Raw genomic sequence first — 27931 nt, 5'->3', positions numbered from 1 at the left:
CGCATTGAATCGGTTAAAATGGTTATTTTGCCGAGACTGCTGTATCTCTTCCAGTCCCTTCCACTGGAACTATCTGACCAACAATTTCAGGAATGGGATAAACTTATCTCAAGGTACATTTGGCAGGGACGAAAGCCAAGATTTAAATATCAGAGTCTACAATTGGCTAAAAACAAGGGTGGTGTCGCACTCCCATGTTTAAAGGATTACTATATTGCGGCTCAATTGAGACCATTAATATGCTGGTGCAATCCAAAGTACGTTGCTAGGTGGAAGGAGATGGAGAGTGCTATATCAGAGGAATTTCCAATTCAAGCTGCGATTGGGGATAAGGTCTTGATGAATAAACTAATCAAACTGAAAACCCATGGATCTGTCTGTCGCTTAAGGTGTGGAATAGACTGGTAACTCAAAAACACTTGAGGGAGGCTGTAAAGGTTTTAAGATGGTGTGTGTATGATCCAGAATTTCTACCTGGAAGATGGGATGCAAGATTCAAGTGTTGGTCTTCAAAAGGCCTGACAGCCTACTGCACATTTCTTCACAAGGGGTCCATGAACAGCTTTCAGAATCTGAAGGGGCAGTTTGATCTGAAAAGTGATGATTTCTACAGGTTCCTTCAAGTTCGACATTACATTGATAAAATACAGAGGGAGAGCATACAAGTGCACTGGGATAACACTTTGTTAAAAGTTTTTAAAGATGCCTATCTTGAGGGCTCCAACAAGAAAGCTGTTTCAAAAATCTATAGGAGTTTACAAGAAACAAAAGGTAACTCGCTGTATGTAAAACAAAAATGGGAAAGGGAAGGAAATTTAGTTCTGGAGGAAGAAGACTGGGAGAATTTATGTGAGATGCAATGGAAAACGTCAAGTTCAACCTCATGGCGAGAGTTTTGTTGGAAAAACCTCATAAGGTTTTTCATTACTCCAGCTCAGAAGAGACATTACACTAATTCCTCTGCATGCTGGCGACAGTGTGGATGCATTATGGCAAACCATTTCCATATATTCTGGTCTTGCACATCTTTGAATCCTTTCTGGCAGCAGGTTCATGGAGTGTTAGAAAAAGTTTTTCGGGTGGATATTTCATTTAAATTCGAAACGTTATATTTGGGTGTTTTACCACTAGAAATGTTTTCCTCTAAAGACAGATATCTGTTTAGAATCCTGAGTGCTGCTTGCAAGAAGGCAATCACCAGAATGTGGTTAAAACCAGGAAAACCTACTTTGGATGAGTGGATTGATATTGTGTATGACATTTTTAAGATGGAGAGGATAACCTTTGCTTTGAGACTGCAACAGGGAATCTTTTTGTCTAGATGGGAAAAATGGATAATTTATGTTACACCAATACGACCATCATTTGTTTAGAAGGGACTCTTTATTTATATATATATATGTATGATATATATATATATATAATATATATATATATTTTTTATATTTCAATACCCCCCTTGTTTGAATAAGTTTCAGGTTCACCCCATAATTTTGTGTGTTTTTTTTTATTTTTTTTTATTTTGTGTGTGTTTTTATGCTATAGCATGTTTACTTGAAGTTCAGTGAGGCCTGCCTCTGTATTACCCAAAAATATTTAAATGTGATCTGACGGTTAACTACAGAAGGCGTACAGAGTACACTGTATTGTCTATGATTGCAAACATGTGAAAAGCTGAATAAAAAGAGAATTAAAAAAAAAAAAAGAGCAAAAGTTGATGCTTGAGATGATTTTGTTTTTACTGAAGAGGATGTACGTCTTCCCCTTGTCCTTTATCTCTTTACTCTTTCTTTTTAGGTGTGATTACGACTACCAGCATGGACCTCAACACCTTCTTTGCTGTTCCACTAGTGCAGGGGTGGCCAACACGCGGCTCGCGAGCCTCATGCGGCTCTTTGCCTGGTGTCATGCGGCTCTTACGTTCATATCTAAGTTTGTGTTTTTTTGTATGTGCGTGTTCGCTATGCTTGAGTTCAATACGGTATTTTTCGTCAAACGCGCATGCGTGAGATGAAAAAAACGCAAAGTTTCCCAGTAGGGCACGGGTCTCAAACTCGTGGGCCAAACGCGGAAAGACCACATCCGAATGTCGAGCGGGCCGTTCTACGGTGGGTTACGCGAATGAAAGTGTCCGAAAATCAAACACTGCACTTACGCCATGAACGCCGCATTATGGGCAGCTGGATGTCCCGCACTATGGCTAAAGTAGTTTACGGTGACGCCGCCAGCCGCCTCAATTCAGCGGACACGGTGTAAGAGCAGCGTTGCAGGAGAACCGCATCCGAATGTCGAACACTCTCTTCGGCTAAAGTGGTTTATTGGTGGGCGTTTGATTACTCCAGCCCCCCCCCAAGTGCACCGTTCGATTTTCGGACACCTGTTCTGATTGACACCATGTGAAGGAATTGCTAGTGGCAACAACGGAGTTAAGCCAGATTTGAACAGGATCGTACGAGGCAAGGAACCCCATAAGTCCCACTATGCAACATGCATACTAAAAGGTAAACGCTATTGTAAATTATTCTATTTTTGTTTGTGGACTTGGTTGAACTGAGATAATGTGTGTTTGTGTGTGCGTGAGACAGTGTACACAATGTTCATTGTTGAACATGACAGACCTGTTGTCTTAGTACTGTAGGAGTCCATTTCTGTCATTATCATGTTGGTGTGTGACATTTACAACAAATCTGGCTGATCAGAGGTGTGTGTGTGCGTGTGCGCGCGCACACATATGTGTATGATGTGGCTCTTTGCGGTGACACAGTAAAAAATGTGGCTCTTAGTCTCTGACTGGTTGGCCACCCCTGCACTAGTGTGACCCATGATCGGATCCAAGTTGTCAAGGATAAACGGGAGTAAGTTGTTTTAAGTTCAGTGTCTTAATTTAACAACAGAATAAATTGTTATTGTTCGAACCACCTAGTCATGTTGTAAATGCTATTTAAAGTTATATTATTGTTAATCTTTTCTATTTTGTCTTTTTTCTGGCTGTAGAGAGAATCATGTCAGCCCACAGACAACCGGTTGACCTGTGAGTCTTCAAGCAGTAATGATGACTACGCCTGCCTTAAGTTCCAGTTTCCTTAACATCATGTCGGCATGAGATTCTGTCCCCACCTGTCTTCAGTCTGGACCCAATGAGTTGTTTTTTTACAGGGGGTTTCAGTCACATGGTTTATTTCGAGGCTTACATGAACACACACGCACATACCCACGTATACACAGACACACACACAGACACGCACACACATACACTCACACACACACGCACATACACACAGACACACACGCACATAAACACACACGCACGCACACACACACACAGAAGCACATACATGAACACACACGCACACAGACACACACACAAACACACACACACAGAGACACACAGACACACACACACACAGAGACACACAGACACACACACACACAGACACACACACGTTTGAATCTGCAGGATTTTTTCCTCAATCGTGATTTTATTGAGTAGTAATCTGAATTCTGGGCCGATGAAGCGGACACACGGTGAACTGGAGACAGGAAGTATCACAGGCGAACACGTGCCCGCGACGGAACATTTTAATTCCCTTCTGTGGAAATGTTCTGGAAGAAACCGAAAAGTGAGTTTGTCATCTTCTCGTTGGACGTATACGACTTGTTCATGACCAGGTTCAAAAAACCCACATGGATTAATCTATTGTTTTAATAGTAAATAAATTGTAATAATTTAGAATTTTGGATTTTGTGGAAAAACCTGAGCACCAGGTTTAAAAAACAATTGAATTAATCAATTGTTTTAACAGTAAATATATTTAACTAATTTTGAATTATTTTTTTTGTGGGAAAAAACCTGAGCACCAGGTTTATAGAACCCACTTGGATAAACATATTTAGTATTAAAACAAATGCTTTTTTTTGTGTGGAAAAACCTGAGCACCAGGTTTAAAAAACAATTGAATTAATCAATTGTTTTAACAGTAAATATATTTAACTAATTTTGAAATTTTTTTTTGTGGGAAAAAACCTGAGCACCAGGTTTATAGAACCCACTTGGATAAACATATTTAGTATTAAAACAAATGCTTTTTTTTGTGTGGAAAATCCTGAGCACCAGGTTAAAAAAACCACTTGGATTAATGAATTGTTTTAATAGTAAATATATTTATCTAATTTTGAATTTTGGGGGGAATCTGAGCACGTGGGTAATAAAACCCACTTGGTTAAATATATATTATATTATATTTAGTATTAAAACAATAGATTTTTTGTGTGTGGAAAAACCTGAGCACCAGGTTAAAAAAAACACTTGGATTAATGAATTGTTTTAATAGTAAATACTGTATATTTAACTAATTTAGAATTTTGTATTTGGGGGGGGGGGGGGAATCTGAGCACCTGGGTAATAAAACCCACTGAATGTTGAATGAATAGCGTTTGTCATTCACACACTGATGGAGGATCTACCTCCATCAGCGCATCACCTGCCTATCAGGACTACATTCACAAACCATAGTACAACTACAGGGGCAATGGCCGACCCCTGTTCCCCGTGACCCGTCGGCGCTGGAACCGGCTCCCGACGGGGAACGGGAGTCGGCCTTGGCGCCGACGGATGACCGACAGGTCACGGGGAACGGGAGTCGGCCGCAGCTACGGGGGCAATTTGGAGTCGAGTCACTTACACACTGATGGAGGATCTACCTCCATCAGTGTGTAAGTGACGGATGGAGGATCTACCTCCATCAGCGTAGCACCTGCCCATCAGGACTACATTCACAAACCGTAGATCAACTACGGGGGCAATTTGGAGTCGAGTGTCTTGCCCAAGGACACATCAACATTGGCTACCAGAGCCTGGGTGTCTTCCCATGAACAGCGCTTTGTTTTACACACTGTCACTCACACACTGATGGAGGATCTACCTCCATCAGCGCATCACCTGCCTATCAGGACTACATTCACAAACCGTACTACAACTACAGGGGCAATGGCCGACCCCTGTTCCCCGTGACCCGTCGGCGCTGGAACCGGCTCCCGACGGGGAACGGGAGTCGGCCTTGGCGCCGACGGATGACCGACAGGTCACGGGGAAAGGGAGTCGGCACTGGGACCAACTCCCTTGACCCGTAACCCGTCGCTGCTGCGGCCGGCTCCCGACGGGGAACGGGAGTCGGCCGCATCGCCGGCGGGTCACGGGGAACGGGAGTCGGCCGCATCGCCGGCGGGTCACGGGGAACGGGAGTCGGCCGCATCGCCAGCGGGTCACGGGGAACGGGAGTCGGCCTTGGCGCCGACGGATGACCGACAGGTTACGGGGAACGAGTCGGCACTGGGACCAACTCCCTTGACCCGTGACCCGTCGCTGCTGCGGCCGGCTCCTGACGGGGAACGGGAGTCGGCCGCATCGCCGGGGGCAATTTTGAGTCGAGTCACTTACACACTGATGGAGGATCTACCTCCATCAGTGTGTGAATGACGGATGGAGGATCTACCTCCATCTGCGCAGCACCTGCCCATCAGGACTACATTCACAAACCGTAGATCAACTACGGGGGCAATTTGGAGTCGAGTGTCTTGCCCAAGGACACATCAACATTGGCTACCAGAGCCTGGGAGTCTTCCCATGAACAGCGCTTTGTTTCACACACTGTCACTTACACACTGATGGAGGATCTACCTCCATCAGTGTAGCACCTTCTGTCTACCACGAGACTAACCACTTTTTATACTCCTCCCTTCATCTTATTCTTCATCTTGTCCAGCTCTGTGTCTCTGTCCTTCATCTTTCTCCCAAAGCAGCCTAGAGTCCTCCTCTTGAGCCGGAGACAGACCTCCTCCAGGATCTGTCTTTCGTCTGTGAGCTGCTGGATCTCTGACTCGTGGCTTTGTTGTTTCTGAACCAGGACCTGCTTCTCCAGCTCCAACCGCTCTGCCGTGTCGATCTGCTCCTGACACTTTTCCTCCACAGCTTTGCATTCTGAGAGCAAATTCTTAATTCTCGTCGCCAAGCCATTTGCCGTCAGGGCGCTCTTCTCTTCAAGAGCGTCATATTTGTCCTGCCAGGACTGGTTGCTCTGGCTGAGCAGCTGCTTTTGGGCCTCAATTGTCTCAGTGAGACTGAGGATCTTCGCTTCCAGTTGGCTTAAGTGAACTCTGGGCTTAACTGTCAGTGTCTCGCAGCTCTTTCTTTCCAGGTCACACGCTTGTGTGCATGGGGCTGGAATAACACTCACCGTCTCCTCCTCTTGGTTTTCCACAACCACTTGCTTCCCTTTTTTCTTATTCTGCTTCACCTCCATCTTCTTCTGCTTCACCTCCATCTTCTTCTGCTTCACCTCCATCTTATTCTTCATCTTGTCCAACTCTGTGTCTCTGTCCTGCATCTTTCTCCCAAAGAAGCCTAGATTCTTCTTCTTGAGCTGGAGACTGACGTCCTCCAGCATCTTGTTTTGGGCTGTGAGCTGCTGGACCTGCTCGGTCTCTGACTCGTGGTTCTGTTGTTTCTGAGTCAGGACCTGATTTTCCAGTTCCAACCGCTTTGTCTTGGCGAGCAGCTCCTCCAACTGTTCCTCAAACTTTTCCGTCATAGCAAGGCGTTCTGAGAGCAAATTCTGTATTGTTGTCTCCCAATAATCTCCTGTCAGGACAGTCCTCTGTTCAAGAGCCTCACATTTGTCCTGCAAGGCCTGGTTTTGGCTTTCAAGTGTCTGGATCTTTTCTTCCTGTGTCTCTGAGCTTTGGGACTTCTCAAAGAGATGTTCGTTCTCTTCCTTGAGAAAGTGAATTGTCTCCGTTTTCTCATCGAGACGCATCCTCAGACTCTGGATTTCATCTTCAGAACGAAAAATAACCCATTTCAGATGGGCTATATGTTCGTGAGACAATGGAAATTCCCAAGATTGATATTGACCTTGAGGAGGTTCCTGAAGAAGTTCTTGAGGATGGCCCTGAGATTGTTCCTGAGGATGTTCCTGAGGACGGCCTTGTTGATGGTCCTTAAGACGGCGCTGATGACTCCTCTGACGATGGCCTTGTCCACGGCGCCGAGGACGGCTTTGAAGAAGTTCTTGAGGATGTTCCTGAGGAAGTTCTTGAGGATGTTCTTGAGGAAGTTCTTGAGGATGGTCCTGTGGAAGGTCTTGTTGATTGTCCTGAGGACGGCCCCGAGGACGTTGCTGGCGACGACCGTGACGGCGGCCAGCGCCGTGTCTTTCGTTATTTCCGCAATCCATGAAGCAAAGTGGAGAGGCGCAGAGAGATATATGTATCCTGAAGGTTTCTGTGGTGAGTCTTTAACAAGACGGTTGTGGTGTATTAATGACTTTGGCGCTGGTTGTCAGTAATAACTTGCCGTGAAGATCCGGAGAAAAAAAGGATTGAAGATGTGCCTTGAGCAGTTGGGTCTCTATATAAAGGTTTCCCCACAGAAAAGTGGCTTTGATGTGACATCATCAGTGATGTCACAACATTCTATTCTATTCTGTTTCAAGATCAAGGGTCAACTTGAAGTGTCATATGACTTGTTGTCACAAAGGACAACTTTTCAGACTTGCGACACTTGATCACATGATCACTGCAGAAAAATGTCCCTTCAAAATAAAAGCACAGGATTTTTTTTCTTAAATTATTTTTAAGAAAATGCAATCAGGTTTTTCAAGCCGCCGCGGGCGTGGCGTGCAGCATCCGGCCCGCGGGCCTTGTGTTTGACTTCAAAATAAAAGCACAGGATTTGAATTACATTTTTTATTTTTATAAAAGGTGATCATGTTTTTCAAGCCGCCGCGTGCGTGGCGGGCAACATCCGGCCCTGCGGGCCTTGTGTTTGACTTCAAAATAAAAGCACAGGATTTTTTTTCTTAATTTTTAAAAAAGAAAAGCCGATCTTGTCTTTCAAGCCGCCGCGGCCGTGGCGTGCAACATCTGGCCCTGCGGGCCTTGTGTTTGACTTCAAAATAAAAGCACAGGATTTTTTTTTTTTTAAGAAAGGCGATCAGGTTCTTCAAGCCGCCGCGGGCGTGGCGTGCAGCATCCGGCCCGCGGGCCTTGTGTTTGACTTCAAAATAAAAGCACAGGATTTTTTTTAAATTTTTTTTTTAATGAAAGGCGATTAGGTTTTTCAAGCCGCTGCGGGCGTGGCGTGCAGCATCCGGCCCGCGAGCCTTGTGTTTGACTTCAAAATAAAAGCACAGGATTTTTTTTTCTTACATTTTATTTTAAGAAAAGGCAATCATGTCTTTCAAGCCGCCGCGTGCGTGGCGGGCAGCATTCGGCCCTGCGGGCCTTGCGTTTGACTGTGTTGTTGCTTCTGGTTATTACTGCTGTGCGACGCGGAACCAGGAGACCGAGGAAGGAGGAGGAGGAGGAGCAAAACCAAAACAATAACAAACAAAAGCCTCCAGCTCCGGAAGGAAGAGACAAACGTAAATATTTGACTTTTAGGGCTGGGCAACGCTTAAAAAATTTAATCGCGATTAATCGCATGATTTCCCTGATTAATCGCATTTGTATACGCAAAATCCAATAATTAATTCAAAAGTAGTGTATAGCGCACTTCTATTTAAATGTTCTGCCATATGAATGAAAGTGCCATAACATTTGTTGTCCCTGTTAGAGTGCAGTTTGTCAATTCCTAGAACTTGACACTTATTTTAAATGTACTGCCATATAAACTAAAGTGCCATAAAATCTGTCAGTTATGCAGAGACACTGTGACAGAGCGCTGGAGACTGAAGCAGGGTCATGATCAAAAGCAGTCGTCTCGCAGCAGGGATCATATTTGGTGCACTATCTGTGCTCAGTGTGGTGACTTTATTTGTCACATTCCACTGCTGTGCAACTTCAGTAAAGTGTCCCGCGCACGTTTCAGCATCATGTCTCTCCTCTGTTGTCATCAGTCAGGGCATGTGAATGCAGCGCCCACTTCTCATCAATATAATGCACAGTAACTCCGAGGTCATTGTGGTTACCGAGTGATGTCCAGTAGGGTGACCAGATTTGAGTTTGTGAAAAAGAGGACTCTTCGTCTCAGGGGGGGGGGGGGGGGTGCTGAGATTAAACATCTCTCTTGTTCTGCCTGTTTTGTGATATACATGCCTAAAAGGTGCCTAATATTTCAAGACTGAAATAATATCGGCATTATAATTATTATAACTATGAGGATTTTTTAGTTGCCTATTTTGTGGAGCCCCTCAGGACGTGGTGCCCTCCGCACAGCGCGTAGTGCGCTATGGGAGCGGCGGCGCTGGTCGTAGTTTATAGCACAAACAACAATGAACTAGTGGAGGCGGCAAGGTGCTCCGTGTTGCCAGATTGGAGACGGTGAAGTATCGTACCAAAGGCTCAACATGGTTGTATTTGGAGGATAATTATCGTGTATCTGGCAACCCTAAGATCGGTCGACCAATGACTGTTCTCTATTCTGTCAGAGCTCACGTAAGAAGGGAGATACCATTTCCAAAACTTGTAAGGGGTAAATCCTAGTTTATGAAAACCCAGAGAAACACAAATATCCGACGAAGCAAAATCCCGGACGTTTTTGGAATCCCTGCCGGACGCATTTTTTATGTCTCAGAAGCAGGACATGTCCGGGGAAAGAGGACGTCTGGTCCCCCGATGTCCAGTCGTCCCCATGAGAGCAACAGCACGTTGTGAAGCTGTCGCTTTGCAGTCCTCTCCTTTCATCCAGCTCGTGTATTCTCCGTGTGATGTGTGTCTTGAGTCTCATACCTGCCGTCATTTGTTGAGATTCTCCATGTTTGTTAAACCGCGAATGACTTTCTTTTCCGGTTCCGCAGCAAGCAGGAGCAGACTTTTACAAAATAAAAGCCTGTGAGCAACACACTTTTACAATAATAAAATAAATAATAAAACGCGTTAAAATAATTGTCGGCACACACGCACAAGTACATACACACACACACGTACATACACACACGCAAAGACAGACACACACGTACACACACACACACACAGACACACACGCACACACACACACAGAGGCACACACACACAGACACTCCTACACACACACACACCTACACACACACACACAGTCTCTTTCCCTCGCGCCATCCCACAGCACGCACACACACACACCTACACACACACACACACACACACACACAGTCTCGTTCTCTCACGCCATCCATCCAGCTCAGCTCGAGGGCCTTGGTGAGTGGGCTCCAGCCCCCCCCCCCCCCCCATGCTGGCGGGACTCGGGCCGCCGGCAGCTAAACTCCTCCCACAAGAGCTGGCGCCCGTTTAGAGGAGCTGGGACGGCCTGAAAGTGGGAAGAATCTTATCCGGTTTGTGTCCTCGGCCGACGGGATTATTGAGACCGCTCTGCACTCTGAATAAATATGAAATATGAGTCCGTGTGTGATGTCTGTGCTCGCTGGAAATTATTGGATTTAAATGGCGGCAGGAAAAAAATCCGCGATGCCGCAGTTACACGAGGCCGAGTTCAGCCCCGTCACAGGGATGTCACGTGACATCTCTGTGTGGTTGATATCCGTTAGGACACAATAACATGTCTCTAATGTTGTCACAGAAATCCATTTCATTTGAAACCTCCAAAATAAAAGCACAGGATATTTTTTGGGGGGTGAAAAAGGTGATCATATTTTTTTTAAGTCGTCATAATGTAATGGTACTACTTTATAGACATGCGGAGTGATACGAAGGCATGTTTTATCAGGGGGGGGGGGCGTGTACAGTTGTCAGTCCGCTCTTGGAGTTACCTGAATCCACACTCAAAAAAGTGGGACTGAGCTCAATTAATATTTACTCAATAAATACTAGTAACCTTTACATAAAAAATATGTGTGTGTGGAGTTTGGCATATTATTATGTTGATTTAATACAATTTGAATTATTTATCAATTGCATTTTACTCATTTTTGTTTGAATAATATCAGCTCAAAATCATTGAGTAGAATTTAATCATATTTTATGAGTAAAGTCAACAATGTCGAAAAATTAATAAATTCTACTCAATGGAAACTCTTCAGTTTTAAACGCCGTACACTTCCGCCCAAGGAATTTGCGCGACACCTGACTTTCCAGTACATAAAGCTGGATTTATTCTGAGCAAACTAGGTTACCGGTAACTTACTCTGAACGGCAAACCTGCTCCGGTTGAGGGTAGCTTTCAGGATTGATTAAATAAAATTATATTCAAAACTCGGTGAAATTACAGACATTATCTGTAAATTAACAACCCAACTGTTAATTTAAGTATTATGCTAATAATAAAAAATTAAAAATGTTGCCCATTTTTGTAAAGAAAAATGACTATTATTAATACAGTCATTTTTACAGTTTTCTTAAATGACATACAAATTCACTTTTTTCATTACAATAAACATATTGCAGTTTTTTTAAGAGTACAAAGTAGAAGAAATAATGATAAGTTTTGATACTTGTTCTTTAGAGGAGCATTATAGGGCGACCGTGAGTATTTGCTGTTGTGTCCAGTGTCCAATATTTGTAATCAGAACTGATAATGAATGAATTAAAATAAATTCTGAAACACTAACATCTTTTTAAACACACACATGCATACACACATACACACACACAAACACACTACTCTGCCAACTGACCCTTAACCTCCTATTTGTCTTACATATTATATTTACCTAAATATAATACATTGAGGTCATGGGGTGAAATCGCCTCCAAAATCTTGACGAGGAAAATCCTTAAAACCAGTCTTTTAGTAAATTTTCCCACCAACTCAGATATGTGGATCATCTTCAGATTTAAAGAGGGACATCTGAATATGAATACCCTAAAGTTTGGGACTGATAGCTGCAAGTTAAGGGCCGCCAAAAAGGTCCAAAGGGTCAAATTGGGCCTTATTCTCTTATAATCGCATATTTTTTGACAAGTGCAAAAATTGTCATAATCTCCTGAATATTAGTCCTGGATATCCAAGATTGAACACAAACACTCAAGACAGGGCCTACAATGAGGTGATGGGGTGAAATTTCCCCCAAAACACCCACAATAGTTAATTGGCTGTCTGAAATCCAGGACTTGAAGAGGGTGTGTGGCTTTGTAAATCTGAGACCCTGTTAAGAGTTTGGGCTGATTTTAGCTTCTTTTTTTCTCAACATGTCAGAGCTTACCTTTCTTTTCCAGGTTGTAACTACTCCCAAATGGGGCCCAACCGGCTGGCAATATAGAGCACTTAGTATCCCTGCTTGGTAGTGGTTTAAAAACCGAGAAGACAAAAAATGCACTCCTTTGAAGGTTCACAAGTCCTCAAATGTTTGTAATATATGACAAATCTCAGTTATGATGTTCTACCAGTCTGTTGGACCAGTGCTCTGGACTTCTCCGTACTCTGCTGGGGGAGCAGCATTGTAACTGGAGAAAACCAACCGACTCACTAAACTGGTGTGGAAGGCCGGCTCCATCATTGGCAAAGAGGACTATCCGGAACAGGTGGAGAGGAGGACATGAAGAAATGTTTGTCCATATTGGAGAACCGGACCACCCTCTCCACCACCTACTGCAGGGACAGCGGAGCACGTTCTCCAACAGACTGCTTTACAAGGACAAACAGGAGAACATTCCTGATACAGGAGAACATTCTTGATAGAGGAGAAACTTCCAGATACAGGAGAACCTTCCTGGCAACTATTAGACTTTACAATAAATCACCTCTGGCCAGATCCTCCTCAAATTGAACAACATCAATGAACATTGCACCACTTTCACTTTATATACACTTAGATACTGTATTTACTTTCATTTTTTTATTATTTTTTATTTCCTTTATTATTTAACTTCTTAAATGTAATATATCCTGTCCTACTATTTTATTGTATTATTCTAAGAATCTAGTTACTAGAGAAGTAAACAGCACAGACAGAGACAGACAGACAGCCCGTCCAACAGAGAGAGAGAGAGAGAGAGAGAGTTCAAAGGAGAGGCCAGGTGTCAGTGATCAGTCTGATCACAGCAATCAACACAAAAAGCAGATTGAACTGTTGAACCCGGTTTCGCGCCTCTTCTCCGCAGTTTGAGCGGCGCGCTGCTCTCCGGCTTCAGTGACTCACGAAACACCACAGAGGGAACGACAGCCTCCTGACATGACAGCTCTTCTTGAGGTAAGAATGCCAACTTAATTTAATTTCAGAGAGTAACGTTGTATTGAACGGGCAATGTTAGTGACACTGAGGTTTCTACTCGGCTCTCTGGTGAGGGGTTGAGCTAGCCTCGTGTGAGCTAGCCTCGTGTGAGCTAGCGGGTAGTGTAAAGTATTCTCAAAACTGGGGCACTACGCAGATGGTGGAGAAACAGGCTTCCGGACACGCATGGATTAAGTTATCAACATTTAATGGCAAGAAAAGTGAATCAAACATTCAACGCGCTCTCCCTCGTGTCAAGGCTGCAGGCTCCCGGCACAATCCGAGAGCACAACCTTCCCTTCGGGGCTTACCTGAGAAAGAGGCCGGTCTCTACAAAAACACGCCGTCTTATACTCTTCCTGTTTCCGGTCAAACCTCACTTCCGGTATTTTCACAATAAGAGTCCCGTCAATTAAAGTCACCTTCACAATAAAAGTATCTTGCTATTGTAAGTCACGTCACGGAATTCAACCGGCTTCGTCAATCTATAATACTAACATACAGTCACTCTCATGAACATACATTAATTCTTGCCATTTACATTTGCATAGAGTAAACATTACCCCTATGCTTCATAATACATTTAATAACAATATCAATATTCTTCTTAATATTTTCTATTATAATATCTTTCTATATGTATTAATTTAAACATAAGACTTCTGCAGATGTTATCAAAATAAACTATTACAACTTAACAATTCATGCATGTTGTTATGGAATGTGTTATTGTTTAATAATTTACAATATTGTTTGGTAAACGTCTGTGGATTATTATTTAATGGATTACTGTAACTGGTAAAATGAATCTTTCTGTGTGACAAGAAACAGATCACTTGCAGCAAGGGATCCCCTTCCCCCGACATGGAGAGGCCCCATTCATGGTGCGAATTGGGGCCGGAAAGGAAGTTCACACCTGGCTCGGAGAGACTGCGTCGCAGACGGAGAGGCATCCTGAGGACCCCTGCGATGCCATTCAGAGCAGAGGACAGAACAACGCAGAGGAAGAGGGACGGATGACTTCAAGTGTCAAGGGGCGTGGACACGCTTTCAACACCGATGGACAGACGGCTCAGCCAATGAGTGGATTAGGACTAATGTTTTACCAAGACAATGTATCCAATGAGAAGTGGATATCTCCTCTGGGGCCGGGACGCCCGGGAGATACAAAATGAACTTTCGGATGATGCTGAGACACTTTTTTAGGTTGAGCGAGAGACAGTTAACTACAATTGGTTTAGCCAGGAGTGGTCTGTGGATTGTGAAGCCTTAGAAGTCCTCGGCCGAGAATTTATACTCTGTATCTTAACAGTTATTAGTTATTATCAACGATTGATAATACTTTTTATTAAATACATTTTATTAGAACTTTTCGACTCCGGACATTTTCTTCGGTTCAGCACCAGGGGATTTCTGAATACTTAACAGTAGCTACTTTTGAATTCGAGGCATGGTGTTCTGCATTTCTGTGTCGCCTTGGGCGTCAAGAGTAAGTTAACTTAGCTATCTGATGGTTAAGTGTTTTCACGTTTCTTTAACATCGTCGATGTAACGTAGGTTGTCGGTTTCTGTGTTGAACGAGCTAACATTAGCTTACTTTACATATGTTAGCTGAGGTAATGTTTAGCTAACGCTCGTGTTATAGGTTCATTAGTGGCAGGTGGGTTAAGACACCTGAGGGGTCACGTGCTACACACTGCATCTAATAACGACCATTTTATTGAAGTGCTTTGAAACTGGTTCCACGCAGACATGTATAGACAAGCTCACATATACCGGAGCGGTCAGTCCGGACAGTCACGTGACCAGACACGTTATTGTACAGGTCTGTTCACGTGACGTCGGGACTCTGTACACGTGACGCTCTTAACGTGACGCTCTTAACGTGATGCTGTTGACGTGGTCGGGACTCTGTTCACGTGACTGTTGTTAACATGACGCTTATAACTGCGCTATGGCGGGACATGACAGCTCACAGCTCCTCAGAAGCTCCGTGCACCGTGAGCTGTCCAGTGAGGGGATGGTTTCATGATCAAATCTTCATTTACTGTCCACATTATCAGATGAGGACGTCACCAAAGGGAGTGTCCTTTGAGTCAATGTTTACATTTATGTACAGATAATTAAGAACAATTAGTTAATTGTAAAATGCTAATTATTTTCTCCTGCCACCTTTCAGACATTATAATCCAACTTGGATGGAAAAACTTCGTGACCTTAATGACACCCAGCAACACAGTGAGATTATAATCCATTTAAATGCCAGAAGCAAGCAATTATTTGTTTTTAAGATGTTTTTTTCTTTATTTGTGTTCGAGCTAGAGAGACACACAAGCACCACAGGGGAGGATCTGCAGCAAAGGGACCACCGGAAATCAAACCTTGGCCGCCATGATGACGACAACATGGGCCACTTGAGTGTGAATCTAGCCTTTTCATTTTTATTTACAACATTAGCATTGAAAAGAGCAAAAGTTGATGCTTGAAATGATTTTGTTTTTACTGAAGAGGATGTATGTCCTCCCCTTGTCCTTTATCTCCTTACTCTTTCTTTTTAGGTGTGATTACGACTACCAGCATGAACCTCAACACCTTCTTTGCTGTTCCACTAGTGTGACCCATGATCGGATACAAGTTGTTTTAAGTTCAGTGTCTTAATTTAACAACAGAATACATTTTTATTGTTCGAACCACCTAGTCATGTTGTAAATGCTATTTAAAGTTATATTATTGTTAATCTTTTCTGTTTTGTCTTTTTTCTGGCTGTAGAGAGAATCATGTCCGCCCACAGACAACCGGTTGACCTGTGAGTCTTCAAGCAGTAATGATGACTACTCCTGCCTTAAGTTCCAGTTTCCTGAACATCATGTCGGCATGAGATTCTGTCCCCACCTGTCTTCAGTCTGGACCCAATGAGTTTTTTTTTTTTTACAGTGCGTTTACAGTCACATGTTTTTTTCGAGGCTTTGTCTGAGTTTCAGTGCTGCAGTTATTTACCATTCAGGGTTGTTCAGAAACATCCAATTTGTCATTCTCATTTGAAGGGCTTGCTGCTGTGATTCTTTTGTGTACACCAGGATTTCTTTGTATTTTGGCATTTTACACAAATGTTTTTGAAAGATGGTCAACAAAGTTGCACAAATAAATGTTTAACTGCTGTTGTCCTAAATGTGGTAATTTGTTAACTGTTCCTCAGTACATTCTTGCAAAAAGAAGGCATGATATTAAGTAGATTCTACATTTAAAAAAAATATGCGAACAAAGTGACAATCAATAACATTACATAGATTTTAAGTCATGTGGTACCAATTATAAGTTGATTTGCAAAATGTATTTATGTAAAGATAAATAACAATTTCAGTTTAAATGTGTTGAATTAAGTAACATTCTTCCAAGTTGAGTTGTTGTAACTTATTTTATTTATTGAATCCAAATCAGTATTATCCAGATATTTAGTAAATGGAAATCAATTTCATCCACATAATTAGTAAATCTAAATTACTTTTTCACAGCTATTTGGTATATCTAAATTACTTTTTTTTGAAAACCTAGTAAATATTAATCATTTTCACCAATAAAATTTGTAAATATAAATTGGTATTATCCGGATATTTAGTAAATATAAATCAATTTCATCCACATAATTAGTAAATCTAAATTACTTTTTCACAGCTATTTGGTTTATCTAAATTACTTTCTTTTGAATACCTAGTAAATATTTATCATTTCCCCTGTATAATTGATTTGGATATACTCAACATTTGCCATATTATTAGTAAATCCAAAATATTTGTATTTAATATTTTGTTTAAATTTGCTTAATTAAATCAATAGTTTTTAATCAAAGATGAAGTATTAAATTCTATTCAATTATATTAATTGTCATTTGTTGCCTTAATTTTATTGAGTAGACAATGGTCAAACTTTTCTGAGTGCGCGCCCCTCCCTCCTCCACTTCCTCCTCCGCGCAGTGCTTCTCGCGCCACCAAACGGCTGCACCTCCTTCTCCTCTGACCCGCAGCATCAGACACACAGATCATGACGGTGTTTGTCCCCTGACGTTGTTTTGTGATAAATCAACCACAACATTAGAGCTGCTGAAAACATGACGTCACAACTGGTCCGACGTTTCCTAAAAAAATAAACAAACAAAAACTCCGTGATTTCAAAGCCTCGTCCAGCTGTTTACTGACGTTAGTTATGTTTAGGGAATAGAGAGAGGGAGAGAGAGAGAAGAGAGAGAAGAGAGAGAGAGAGAGAGAGAAGAGAGAAAGAGAGAGAGACGAGAAAGAGAGAGACGAGAGAGAAGAGAGAGAGAAGAGAGAAAGAGAGAGAGAATTCTTATTCCGTTCTATTTAACGGGCTAGTCTAGGATTTGCGTGGCCAGACTGAAAACAAATCATACGGCCTCTCCTGTTCAGAGGGCCGGGCCAAATGTGGAGGCGGGCCTATCCGGCCCGCGGGCCTTAGTTTGAGGACCATTACTCTTGGCTGTTGATGTCTATCAATATCGCTCATTTTGAAAATGATGTAAGAGGGCAATATGGATCCGTATCAGACCAGCGAGGAGGGCAATATGTGGCTGGCATGACGATCCATTAGCCAATCAGAACGCTTGTACTGTTGTTGCTATATAATAATTCATCTTTATTCATAAAGAAAATGTAAGCGAGCAGTCTGATGCTGCCAGAGGAAACGCAGGTTGAGGACAGCATCATCAGTGTATTGCTGCTAATGCTTCAACTCTGTCAGAATTTTTTTTTGGCATTGGGTGCCCTTTTTTTGTGTTTGAGCACCTGCCCCCCAAAATGTCTGTGCACGTGCCTGGATGTGTCCATTATATTTCACTGTGGCTGTATAGTGCTTATTTATTCATTCATTCACTTACATTTGTAGAATTCTAAAGTTTATAAAAAACAAAAGGCAGGTTCGGGCTCGGGGGGCAAAATCTACCGGAAGACAGTTCTGCTTGCAGTCTGTGACCCTTTGTGAGTTATAAACCCTCAGCTCGGAAACATGCTCTTGTTATTATTCTTGAATAAACCAAATTCTAACTTTTCATCTTCGGACGTTCGAATCTACCCGAAGGTTTTTTTAACGTAACGGCCGTTAACGGGTTAACTTGGGCATGTGCGACGGCCAAGATTCTTGGCAACTTGCCATGCGTGAGTTTGGCTTTTCTGCTGTTGTGTCTCTCAAAATTCTTCTCAAATGTTGGTTTCTGACCCAATATCTGTCCAACTCTTGACATTCCCCTGTGCTTTGTTTTTAGTGATAATTAGCACATGTTAGTATGCTAACGTTAGCATTTTACTTAAAGCACATTTAGCAGCCTCACTAAACTGCTTGCATTGCGGAAGTCTCGTATAGCTCTTTTTTCGTTATGTTTGAGTGTATGTTTATTTTACTTGTCATGTATGTCATTTTCATAAGGCTTTGTGACAGTTTTGTCATTCTGCTGATACGGGCATTAGATGAGGAGTGTGTTGTTTTCATGGGATTGTGGTTAAAGAGTGATGTGTTGGATCTGGAAGATTAGGTGTGCAAAAAAAAAAAGGCACAATACAGAATACTTCAAAGCTTTTGTGTGATCTAGTGTAGGATTTGCTGTCAAAAGGGTTCACCAGAGCCATCTTTAAATAATATTTAATGGAGCGTTTTGATTTGCAATTGAGACCAAGCGGCATCTTTTTCGAGAAGAAAACGTAATGCTTTATATCCCCTTGAAAAACATGTGCATATCAAAGCGCCCGATGTTTTGATATCATTCGGTGTCTGAAGTGGGCAAATGTGTGGTGGGATTATGTGATAAACTGATCATCGGGACTTTTAAATCTGATGTCAGGTATTCCAGATGTCTCTTTGGTTTTAAGGGCTGGTAGCAATGTGAATTTGCATCACAATAAACAAACTCACAAACCTCTAACTAAATTACTCTTTATAATTCCAGTGGCTAGAGCCAATTAAGTGGGAGATCATACAAGCAGCCGCTCTGTAAACTCCTGAAAAAAATCCCTGCTTCTTGCTGAATTCAAAGGGCATTATACTTAGCCAGTGGAATTAATCTGGTAGAATTGAATATAATCGTTACTGGGGATAAAAAGTGTTAATAGCAGGATGGTGAATGTTCAGTGACGGGTATACTATGTCAAGACATTATATGCCTAGAATATAGCATACATGCAATATGTACTGTTTTTATACAGCTTCGCTTGTGATTTTTAATTGAAAGACCATTTTTATTTTGTATTTGGAAAAACATATCCATGTTTAACTGAGTTATTTCTTCATTTTGAAAATCCAGAGAGCCAAAATGTATAAGAATCTGTCACAGTTAAAGGTCTAAAGAGTGATATTGTTATTTAGAAAACATATTAAAGTTATTGAGGTTCTTAGAATAACTTTATTAAAATAGCACCTTTTGAAAACAGAGTTTACAAAGTGCTGAGATGGGCAAAGCTAAAGCAACAGACAAGGGACTATAACAGAAGCCAAACTAGAACGGGCACTCGGTAGAGCGCATACCTTCGCATATCACAAGATTGGGCATTGAATTATGAACATGTTGGCATTAGTTGCATGCCAATTGGATAAAAATTATGGTAAAAAGAAGATTTTGACCTTTTCATGACCTTGACCTTTGACCCGATCAATCCCAAAATCTAATCAAATGGTCCCCGGATTATAACCAATCATCCCACCAAATTTCATGCGATTTGGTTTAATACTTTTTTAGTTATGCGAGTAACACGCATACAAATAAATAAATACACGGCGATCAAAACATAACTTTCCGCATTTTCAATGCGAAGGTAATAAGACACCACTACGGTTAAACTTAAATCATTAAACACTGATACAATAGCACAATAGATAATACACTAACATCCAATTCAAGCAATAGAAACCTTAAAAATAATAATCAGCAGAAAGATGACATCAGATAATAGACAGCCTGTAAAAATGGGTTTTAAGAAGGGATTTGAAAGAGATTACTGCAATCCAAATCAGAGGGGCCCTGATGGAGAAAACAGCCATCTTTAGTTTCGAGCCTCGATTTTGGATCAATCCAGAGGGCCACACCTCAGGATCCAAGGCGGCGAGCTGGCACACATGAGGTCAACAGTTGTGCCGTTCTGCTATGAGCTGGGAGTCGATGGAGGAAAGCCAGGATAACATCCCACAGTTGCTCTCACGTAAGACTTTCTTTACACAGCAGATAGTTTTCCTGCTACATCAGGTCCCAGGGAAAAGTTTATCTGTGTGTCATCTGCATCGTAATATTGAAAATGCGGAAGGTAATATTTTGATCGCTGTGTATTTATTTATTTATTTGTATGCGTGTTACTCGCATAACTCAAAAAGTCTGAAACCGAATCGCATGACATTTGGTGGGATGATTGGTTATTAGCCGGGGACCATTTGATTCGATTTTGGGATCGATTGGGCCAAAGGTCAAGGTCATGAAAAGGTCAATATCTTCTTTTTACCATAGCGCGGTCAATTTTTATCCAATTGGCATGCAACTAATGCCAAAATGTTCATAATTCAATGCCCAATCTTGTGATATGCGAAGGTATGCGCTCTACTGAGTGCCCGTTCTAGTTTCAATTATTAATGCTCGCAGATGTTTGACAGCTGGGTCCAACAGGACAGGAACGCAGGTCTCTTCGCTGATAATCCAACGTTGAGTTATTTGAAGTAATGTTGGTGACGTGAGAAGTTACATAACAAGCGTAATATTAAGACAAACCTTGATGCTTTCCATCCTAAACCTAACCAAGCAGTTTTGAAGCCAAACCTAATGACATAATTGTGTTGCCTAAACATAAATTGCTTCAACCACCGCATCATGTGCAGGAAAGAGGTCATTTCACAGCGTTTCTGTGAGATTTCACTGGTTTACCCTGACCCCTCAAATGTATCATCCATTACTGAACCAAGCAGATTTAGCACAAGGTCAAGTATTTATGGACTCTATGTTCATTCCAACAAGTCCCCGAAATTAAGCAACAAACAAATAGTGTTCGACTGTGCCCACTCGCACCACGTCAGGACGGCATGAGCAATTATTATCATTCCTACGGTGAGGGGACCTCTCTTTATTACATCTGTTATTGTGCCATCCACTTACAGTTAGCTTTGCATAAAAGTAAAGACAACGTTATAATTAAATCCAGGAGTTGCTTGTTAATTACCAGCTGAACTCCTTAAGTAGTCAAAGCTGGCCTGGGAGACTGCTCCCTGCACCTCGTCACACCTGCAGTATTCACCCTCAGGCATGTGTAACTAGACCCATGCAGTAATTATCAATCATTCATCTCTTTCTCAACAGAAGTTTGATTCATGAGGCTCACAGCTCTGTTGCATCTCGGACTTGGCTGAGAAATTTGGCAAAGCCTTCTTTTGGATGTGGGCCAATCGCAGAGGAAATTGAACAGTTCTTGATAAACATCACGCCTATTGTGGCAATCAGGTGATTTTTTTTGTTCCCATCCTCCAGCTTCAGTGTGTGTACAATCCTTTGTGTAAGAATCCTTGATTCGCACCTCGTGAACCACGATAACAAAGAGGGCCTTGAGTGGTGTTTTTAACCGAGCCCATTCATTCCTCATTCGTTCATTCTCTATAAACATTAATTACGGTTGTGTACAAGTACTCAAAATATAACTTTTCATCCATGGTAGCCAAACCTCATCGTCTCCGATCAGAAGCTGCGTGCTCGAGGTTAACATCGTAAGAACAGGCGAGTAGAGACCAGCGACAAAAAGGGACAACGTTAAAGTTACTGTGAGGAACTTTTTACTCGTTATAAAACAGTCTCATTTTAATACTGATGGCTCTACTTGACCTGCATAAGTCAAGAGTCAAGAGACTGTGCAGACTGTTAGACACCCTGCAGCATAATGAGAGTATTATTCTAAAGGATCTGGTTTATTTATATATCCACTACCGTTCAAAAGTTTGGGGTCACCCAGACAATTTCGTGTCTTCCATGCAAACTCACTTTTATTTATCAAATGAATTGAACATTTCATAGAACATATAGTCAAGACATTGACAAGGTTAGAAATAATGATTAATATTTGAAGTATTAATTTTGTTCTTCAAACTTCAAGCTCAAAGGAAGGCCAGTTGCATAGCTTATATCACCAGCATAACTGTTTTCAGCTGTGCTAACATAATTGCACAAGGGTTTTCTAATCAGACATTAGTCTTCTAAGGCGATTAGCAAACACAATGTACCATTAGAACACTGGAGTGATAGTTGATGGAAATGGGCCTCTATACACCAATGGAGATATTTCATTAGAAACCAGACGTTTACACCTAGAATAGTCATTTACCACATTAACAATGTATAGTGTGTATTTTTGATTAATGTTATCTTTATTGATAAAAACAGTGCTTTTCTTTGAAAAATAAAGACATTTCTAAGTGACCCCAAACTTTTGAACGGTAGTGTATCTACATACATATGTCGATCTGCTTGAATATGATGCATTCATACAGGCATGCGCTTTGAATCCCTGCGATTAAAAAGGACTTACTAAATGAAATGTTCTTGCTAAACCGTATTCAACAACACATTCATTTTAGTATGCGTGTCCACACCTGAAAAGGATTCATAACCCTGGGACTCTGGCTGCCATGTATACAAACCCTTTACATTTCTAATTTCTTCTCGAGAAGCCAAACGGGGAGCTGATGGGCAGAGGCCACAGACTGCAAACAAGACAGGAGGAATGCATATGACAAATGTCTGATGGGAGTACCTGTATATAAACCTTGAGGCTGGATTTTTGCCGTGGCTCCAGTGAGTAATTTACCCCAGACAGAAATCCATAAATGTGACAGATGAAGAAATGATGATGAGTGATGCCTCTACCTGTATTAGAACCACTGAACTAGATGAGACCTCACCATTTATCACCCTGTTCTGAAAAGCACACCGACAAATCCCGTGCCAGGAGGAGAGCAGCGGCGACGGTTGGTTTGAGCATATTGCACTATTCACAGCTGTACCAATGATGTATTACTATTATATTTTCTATTATACCCATTTGTTTTATCGTAAGCGCCTTCCACTTATAGCAGAACTGCATATTCAACATCATTCATCGAGTATCGTTTCATGTGGCGAGACAATTTAATCGAGAGAGAAAATAAACTCTCATCAATCACTCAAAAGCAAGGACAACCAAACTGAAATGAACAAATCCAGATGAAGAGAAAATGTGACGTTATTGGATATTCTTCGGAGATACAGACAATTCATTCAATGTTGCCACAGTCAAACATTTCAGATACGTTACAAAAGGTAAAATATCATTTCAATACATTTTAGGAAGAGACGCAAGGCCTTCAGCATGAGCTGTTTTTTAATCAACACATTAAAGAGATGTTTATTTGAGCAATAAGTCACGGGAGGCATGTTATTTCACAACGCCGCTCTGCGTCATGCCTAACTACGCCCTCGAGCGGTCGTAAAATCACCGTGAATCACGGCCACGAGGTGCTTCTTTCTTTTATTGAATAAGTTACTCCATATACTTGGAAAGGTTTGACAAAAATTAACACATAACAACAATTCCAATGATTTATTGCTAAAAAAAAAAAAGAGTTTTGCTTTACGTAAGGAACATAGTAATTTAGTTGCCAAGCAACAAACAGACCCAGTGGAAAGCATGCAGAAATATTTGGTGGATTATTTGTACTCGTCTGTAATTCAATAATTGTGCAATTGTTGAAGTAGTTTTTTAATAATTTTAGCACTCTTCTTTGTAGGTAAAGGTGCGTTTGACTTTGTAATAATCACCAGCATGGACTCGCTGGTACACCTGACCTGAGGGCAAAGAAAAGCAGAGTGACCTCATATCTATTTGCTATTTCCGACTGGAACGATATCGCTGGCAAGTGGGCGTGGCCAGGGGAACGTCAGCATTTGTGTCAGTTGACCACTGGGACATTATTTGTGTAGTTTGTCGGCCGGATGAAGGAAAGAAAAGGAAATGATGGACTGGGTGGCAGGAAAGACCGATATACTGGGGACCCGCGAGCTGCATCCCTTTAGGCTCCCTGCGTTTCCTTCCTCTGCCTCCTCTTCATCGTTATTTTGTGCATCCATTCACGGAGGCGCAGCGTCCTCCTGACTGTTCTCGTGCAGCCGGATCATCGGGCCTGAAAACAGCCGACGACTAATCTACTGAGGAGCGCTGTCCTGTCATCGGGGGCGGGGGGGGGGGGGGGGGGGGACAGACTTCAACACAACATCTGCTTTGTGTCTTGACTTTTGCAGCTCTTCAGTTTCTCTCTCATTAATTCCAGCATGTAACAAAAGGTGACTAATTGGCGCAGCGATAATGTGGTACACAGCCGTGTAATTATATGTTACAAGACGTTTGAATGTGGCTCAGCCAATCATATTCCTCCGCGACTATCAGATCGATAATGAATGTTTTGGCAAAGTTGCGTCACGTAAATAATGAGCCGATCTGTAAAACATGAATGAGCGTATTTTTGTTTGTTTTCACTATGATACATGGCCAACGCACAGTAATAGTTTCTAGAGTTACAAAGCACATGAGGTTGGGGAAGGATTGAGGTCCCGTTGGGACCGACTTGATCCACCTCGAGTGTTTTCAGGAGCCTAAAGCCAACGATGCACAGGATGTTACCCCCAGCTTCCAGTGACCGTGTTTACATGCATTCGAATAACTGGCTTAGTCGGACTGAAATCGAATGATCCGTTTCATGTAAACACCTTTGTTCGACTATGTGCGGTCCGACTATGATCCGATTAACACCCCTGGATAACTCGATCCGATCCGGTTGATAATTCGACTATCGCGGCATGTAACGGTGAATTGGATTAGGAACTGGACTTTGCGTCTTTGCGCATGCTTGAGATCCCGCCGCCCTCCTCCCTCTCTCCCTCCCATGTCGTGACCCGGAAGTCGAAAGAGACGATAAGTTGTCACTGCCGGGAGCCTGGCCGGCAGAAAACAAACAAACAACGCTCTGGAGAACACAAGAGCCACCACACATGTCTGGACCGAAGAGCAGACAGAATTTATGCTTAACCTTGCTCTCTGTTCGCCATCCTTCTCGAAATGTTGATGTTGTTGTTGTTGGTTGTTGTTGGTAGTGGTGAAGAGGTCAAGAGGAAATGGCTGTATCACCACGAGTTGTAATGAAAACAGCGCCGCCTATCGTATCGGATATGACATGCTTTCAAAGGCCAATGATTCGAATTACTCACTGCCATGTATATTGGGATAACAGCAGATCCCCCAAAAGATAGCAGAGTCCGACTAAAGCAAGATTCAAATTATACCATCATGTAAACGCACTGAGTGTCATGGGCCTGTGCTCTTCCTCCATTCGCTCTGACCACCTCATCACCCCTATGGAGCAAAACAACAAACTGTATATGTAATTAAAAAGTTTAAATCTCTCAAATCTGGCCTGTGTTTGTGGTCTTGTGTTAAACAAAGTTTATAATGAACATAACTTGACAGATATTTTGACAATGTTGCAATGTGAGGAAACCACAGGGGGAACTGGTTCAGTTTCCCCTGTGTTGACTCGTCCCATTGAGCATCGGTGAGCCGGCGTGCCCGATGCCAGAGTCTTCACACGCGCTCATTTTCCTACTACGACATGCCATAATATCTGCTGGGAGAAAGGTCTGCCGCAAACTAATTACAGTCTGAGTGGGACCGTCTCCAACATCACTCACTCCTGTGCTCTTACACTCCTCCCTTTCCCTCTTTAGTGACCAGTAATATATTGTACGCTCGTGAATCAGCGTGTGGTGCCATAAATGACAGGTGACGAGTCACCCAATCGTAATTTGGAACACCCCCACCACCCCCCGGTAGCTCATAAAATGTGACGATGTGCATTGTGTACCTGCTATGCCACTTTTTGCTTGGCACCGAGTTGAGTGTAAATGTCCCACTCAAAATCCCGACGCTGAAAGAAGTGTCTGACAGTAAATGTAGTGCGCTGCTATAGGGAGTGCTTTTTGGATGGAGCCTGAGAGACTGACGACGGCTCACTGCCGTCAGTCAGTTACGACTGACAGCTAACGAGCTAGCTGCTAGCCTACCTGTCAGCAGTGACGTAGGCCCTTTAAACTGCAGCCATTTGGACACGTCATGGAGGGATAAGTGTAATTGATCAAAATGTAAAAGACATGTGAAAATGGCTTTTGGGAAAAGGGCCTTTAGTGGGTCAAAGATAAAAATGTTCTTTCTTTTAGAAGTCACACTCCTTTAAATGGCCATTTGGATAAGCTATTCAGCTTTAACCCATGAAAGAATTTAGTCAAATATATATATAATTATTAGGCGACTGCACAGCTAATAAAAAGGCCCATTTTTATGTTGAGCTGTCCTGTGAATGTTAAAAGGGAAATTATCCCCCCTCCCCCCAAAAAGCAGGTCTGGGAGGCTGGGATTTTGCAAAGGCCTGAACCCGGGTCCAGTACCTCCAAGAGTGTCTCCCTTCAATTAACACCCAGCTGTTCAGCAGTGTGCGGATCAAGGCCACCGTGGCCCCCTTCTTACTACATATACACACCTCATAGTCTAGCCCCCCCCCCCCCCCCGCCCACAAAGTGGACCTATGGTGTTTGCTTTTCAAAGATATCCTCTTAAGATCAAAAGTAAGATTTTATTCACCAGTTCTAACATGTGAACTATTATATGATATAAACTTTTTTTTGGACATCATTTGTTACGAAAATAGTGAATGCATATCGATTCAGAATGTGTCAGTGATGTGAAGCAATAGAAGGCGGAAAGCAAACAGCAAGTCAGGCATGAGCTAACGGAACTTAGACAGGCTGGATCACAGCCACGCAGGGCCTTGAAGGTTGGGAAGGGCCAAAAGAGGAAGACCTGACTTAATCGACCGATTTACTACAAATATATATACCTAGTTGCCAAGGCTGGAAGCTTTCGCATCACCTCGGGGAGAAAGAAATGGGTCCAAACCGCCCGTCTAAGACAGAATCTAACGAGAATGCACAGACATCTGGGAGAGTGGTCCGAGCATCAGTATTTAAACAGGAATGGCACCATAGCAACCTGCAGTTGTATTATCTTCGGAGTAAACACGCGCGCACAGAGAGAGAGATGAAGCAGCAGAATGGCTTTCTGACCGTTGGGAACAGCTGCGTATCGCCACGCAGCACACATAACGGTCTGAAGAAGATACTACCATGTCAGCAGAGTCATAACTAAATGCACTAGAACTTTATTCTTATGGTGGGATCTTCTGTGTGGGGATTCGGGAGCAGTGAAATACAAGCATATTAAGTTTATGGTGAAGTTGTGAGCAAACGGTGGCTTATTAGCACGGTGAGTCGGTACAAAGGAACACTCTGGTGGACACTTGGTGTCGTTGTGTCAGTGTGACCAGATTTGAGTTTGTGAAAAAGAGGACACATCGTCCCGGGGGGGGGGGGGGGGGGGATAGAAGTAGTCAGTGTGCCCGAAGCATAAGTAGTGTATAATATGCCGCACAAACAACAATGAACTAGTGGAGGCGGCAAGGTGCTCAGTGTTGCCAGATTGGAGATGGTGAAGTATCGTACCAAAGGCTCAAAATGGTCGTATTTGGAGGATAATTATCGTGTATCTGGCAACCCTGAGATCGGTCGACCAATGACTGTTCTCTCTGCAGTCAGAGCTCGCGCAAGAAGGTGGAACGTAAGGGAGATACCATTTCCAAAACTTGTAAGGGGTAAATACTAGTTTGTGAAAGACCCAGAGAAACACAAA

At 42.5% G+C, this 27931-nt stretch overlaps 1 long non-coding RNA gene across 2 annotated transcripts; it reads left to right on the top strand.

Annotated features, from left to right (window-relative positions):
• The first annotated feature begins 12885 nt into the window (after positions 1-12885).
• LOC130206254 (uncharacterized) lies at positions 12886-15778 on the top strand. Of its 2 annotated transcripts, XR_008834066.1 has the most exons (4): positions 12886-13118; positions 15319-15377; positions 15462-15559; positions 15698-15778. It is a non-coding gene; the product is annotated as an uncharacterized LOC130206254 (long non-coding RNA). The 2 variants fall into 2 exon arrangements; XR_008834065.1 differs by lacking the exon at positions 12886-13118 and having other exon boundaries at positions 14587-15377.
• The last annotated feature ends 12153 nt before the right edge of the window (positions 15779-27931 follow it).

The sequence above is a fragment of the Pseudoliparis swirei genome, chromosome 2 (assembly GCF_029220125.1).
Source record: "Pseudoliparis swirei isolate HS2019 ecotype Mariana Trench chromosome 2, NWPU_hadal_v1, whole genome shotgun sequence".
Classification (NCBI taxonomy): domain Eukaryota; kingdom Metazoa; phylum Chordata; class Actinopteri; order Perciformes; family Liparidae; genus Pseudoliparis; species Pseudoliparis swirei.
The sequence above is the reverse complement of the archived record's forward strand: the minus strand, read 5'-3'. Positions and strand labels throughout refer to the sequence as shown.